Source organism: Ixodes scapularis, unplaced genomic scaffold, assembly GCF_016920785.2.
Source record: "Ixodes scapularis isolate PalLabHiFi unplaced genomic scaffold, ASM1692078v2 PGA_scaffold0__279_contigs__length_252992795, whole genome shotgun sequence".
Taxonomy (NCBI): domain Eukaryota; kingdom Metazoa; phylum Arthropoda; class Arachnida; order Ixodida; family Ixodidae; genus Ixodes; species Ixodes scapularis.
The window spans coordinates 26,109,712-26,114,072 of NW_024609835.1; positions in this window are offsets into that span (position 1 = coordinate 26,109,712).

Genomic DNA, 4,361 nt, shown 5'->3' on the forward strand with positions numbered 1-4,361 from the left:
AGCAAGGTGACAGGGCCGCCATGCAAAGAAGGAGCATGCCTTTTGCACGATGTGTTGGCAGTACGACCGTGGCTTTAGCCTTGTACCGCAGGTAGGCAGGAGACACGCGAACGAACCTTGAACGTGGCGCCATGCGATTGTTTTCCGCCGTAACCTCGTTTGTGAGGTCTTTGTGGTTGACTTCCTTTCTTGAGGACGACGAGGCTCGCGCAGGAGGGTGGGTGAGAGAAACGCAGCATTGTTGCCTTCTTTTCTTTTTTTTTTCTGCTTCCGATATGAGTCTGTTTGAGATAATGAAGCTGAAACAAAGCCGGAGTTTACGGAATATCTCGAAGCCACAATATGTATACCTGTTCGACAGAAAAAGGTCGTCTGGGATGGGAGAGACGCTGTCTGTGTAGAGCAACCGCAGCGTCCAACACCGAAAAACTTTGAGAACAGATTTTGCGAATGGCGATGAATTCCCAGTGGTTCGGGAGGTTGTAGGGTCCAACATCTACCACCATCAACAACCGACAACGGATCGAACATGGAATTGACGGCAAGTTCAGGGTGCATGGCGAAATCGTCGGAAATGGAAACACGGTAATGATGGACGCACTCAAAGGTCCTTGCGCTGTGTGGGCTGCGGCTATAATGAACATTATGTCCTGTCTGTACTGTGTTCTGCACCTTGCGATGTATGTTTTGACCCTCTGTGGTATCTCGTACGCCATGCGGAGAGCAAGTCGTCTGCTTCTTGCACAGGGGTTACGGTGACGTCAGAACGAGGCCGAGGTGTACCCACTATTTTTCTCGATTAGCCAATGAGAGCTCTGCGTTCTGACACCATCGTAACCCCTGTGCAATAAGCAAACAAACTAGCGCTCCGCGTATGTTTTGTGTCACGCGTCTGGTGGCGGCGATTTATGTCACGTGGCACTACCTCACGTTTTGTCACGTAAAGCGGTCTTGCTTGATGTTATGTTGCGTTCTTTAACTTAAACTTGGTTAAGTAGGCATGTTAAGAATTGTTATACGATGCACGATCATTTCTTAAGATATGTTAGCCTGACGTATAACGCGATTTGTCCCGTTGCCTCGCGATAGAATATTAGGTTATGTTATAAAATGCAATGCTACACAGGGTTATACTGTTCAATATGTTACTTTGCGATGTGTTCGGTTGTGCCGTGTTATTTTGTGTTACGCTACACTAGGGGTCTCCAAACGTTTCGGCTAAAGGGCCTAATTGGGGATCTGTCAAAGTCTTTAGAGTTGGAAAATAAACGAGAATATATAAATTAGGTTATACTAAGTAAACATGAATAGGTATATAAATCTAGAAACATATACTAGAGTAAAAAAAAATTAAGGTGCATGAATAGATACAACAAGGTGTGTAGTTGGGCTAGTTGGTTGGTCATGTTGAAATTGTATCTTTTTGCGCTGTTTTAATACAATTTCAACACGAATAGAAATACTTAATTTTGAACTTCAATATGTTTCTAATTATGCCGTTGCAAAATGATTGTGACTCAGAAAACTCAGTAGACATAAATCAAAGTGCATAGGAACTTTGGCGTATTCACATGGGGCAGAAGACTAATGAGGACGGTAGACCTGATGATGACAATATGCAATAGTTTTAAGTCAAGTCACTATGCACGATATACAAGAGCACGGAAAGAAATTTTCACACAATTACACAGACATGAAACAGGCAACTACAAATCGCAATGCTGGCGCACGATGAACAGTGACTATCATGGCGACGCCTTTCAACGCAGTTTTCACTCGATCTTTCTGGTATCTTCGCTTAGGCATTTAATCCGCATCTCCGCGCTGATTTTTTTTTTTTTTTACGCGCGTTTATATTTGCTGCAACACTGGGTTGCGGGCCGGGCTTTATGCAAAACCGCGGCCATCTACGGGCTGGCCAGATGCTCCGGGCGGGCCGGATCTAGCCCCCGGGTCGGGGTTTGGAGACCCCTGAGCCCCTGAGACTATGTCCCTTTGTGCTATGTTACGTTATATTAAGTTATCGTTTTTTACACGGTATTATGCTATACTTCGATCGCTATGCCACATTATGCTACTTTAGGTTATTTTATAGTCGTGTTTTACCATATGAATTTCATTTTGTCGGGTGAAAAGTCCATTTCAAAAGGAGCCTTTGACAGCTATGAAGTCCGCGGTAGTGTATTTACCGCGTGTACTCAGCTGCGGAAGCGGAGGGCTCGATAGAAACTCTGCTCTGTGTTTCTTGCCGGCCTCTATGCTGTTGAATCTTAGTCAATTAAAGACGATATTGTGCTACCGGCAACGCTGTATGTCAAATCAGATTGAAAGACGACAGAAAAAAATAGGCAAATTTTTAGTCGCGGATTGAATCTTTAACGGTACGTTTTCTTCATAGCGAGCATGATGTTAATGGAGGAGGTGCGAGATGCATTTTGGGAAATTAGTGTGATGATCGTCGGTGTCGCCTCGACGAAAACGAAGACGCTCGCTCTGGGAGCGCGAGCCGGGGGTGCGCTAATCGGATAAAAGAGGTAGCCTAAGAAGGAACGCGGTCGCTATTTTGCCATCAGGTTACAATTGGTGGCAGTGATGGGATGGCCACCGAACCTGTAAACCCCATCCTCCCGGAAGTCTTCATCGGTGTGGGAAGCTTTGAGTCATGGCCAAAGCTCTTCTCCGTTTGCGCAGCAGCCAACCGTTGGGACGATGCCAAAACGTTGGTGTACCTACCGACAGGCCTCCGACGAAAGGCCTTCCGCGTCTTTGAGCATCTTCCCGAACAAGACAAGGCCACTTTTTCCGCACTAATGAAGGCGTTGACACTTCGTTTGGCCTCGGCGGGCCAGCGTGCTGTGTCTGCGGCAGAGTTTCGGTCCCGCGGTCATCAACCCACGGAAGCCCTAAACGTCTACGCCTACGACCTTGTGGCCCTCTTTGGGCGGGCTTATCCAGAGATGCCACAACAGGTGGGCGACCCGATGATACGGGATACCATCAGCACTACACTGTGACCAAGGCAGAACTTTCGAGAGCGACGTCTTTCGAGAAATGTGCTCAATTTTGGGCATCCGAAAGACAAGGACCTCCCCTTACTACTCCCAGTCGGACGGATTGGCTGAGCGATTGAATCGCACGCTGATAAACAGCTTGAGTGCGTACGTCAATGAGACACAGACTGACTGGAACATCAAGCTCCCTCTCGTCATGATTTCCTATCGCTCGAGCGTGCATGAGTCGACTGGTTACAGTCCTCATTACCTGCTATTCGGTAGAAACATGAATATCCCAGCTGACATGTCGCTCGACGTGCACGGCCATACTGACACGGCATCGACGTCCGGTCATGAACAACACGCATCACGTCTACCGACAGCATCACAAAAGTCTCGCGACCACGTAATCGTGAACGACATGAACGCGAAGGATGCACAGAAGCGCCATTACGAATGCACGAACAGTGAAAAAGAGTACGAACCTGGCGACAGACTTCTGTATTCTCCCGCTCTCCCGCGAGGACAGTCCTCGAAGTTGTATTTGTCGTGGTTGGGTTCATATGTAGTCCTCAAGAAGCTACCTAACAACATGTTCAGAATCCCAGAAAAAACAGGCAAAAGAAAGCGGCGGGTTGTACACCACAACCGTTTGAAGCGGGTAGCCGATGGGAAGGAGCCAGTCTTGTTGCCTGCCAGGAAGTTATCACACGTCACGGATAACGACCTGCCTTTACCTGCAATAGCACTCAAAGACTTCCCCGATAAAATCATCACAGAAGACGAAGATAATGACTCGGCTACTACTCCCCCAGCCGTCCCCGACTACCCAGACATAATAGACATTGAAGGTGGCGATCTGTACGTCGATGCGGTCGAACGTCTACCACCGGTACAAGCAGCCGGGGATCCGCAATTGGCCGGCGCTCTTGAGAACCCAGCGCTATCATACATCCTCGGCAGCGAGCTTCACGTTGACGACCAAGCAGAAAAAAACAGGAACCAGGGCACTGACGGAGGCCAGCACAGTACGCTGCCAGCGAACGATGCCGACCTTCTGGACGACCATTAACATCCAGTCGTTGTTCTTTTGCCCCTGATGACGTCACTCGAACGGACTTGCCTGTAGACGTGCCACAGCAGGCAGAGCCAGAAGAGCGATACGTCCTTCGGCCACGAGAAGCGTTGAGTCGACTGGCGCGGTATCGTGATCAGTCTTGTACACGTTACTAAAAAAAAAGTAATCGATTACAATTACTATTACTCTTGGCTAAAGAGTATTCGATTAGATTACTTGATTACTCGACGGCAAATGTAATTGGACATTACTTAAAGAAGTAATCGCTACTTTTCCGATTACTTTATTGT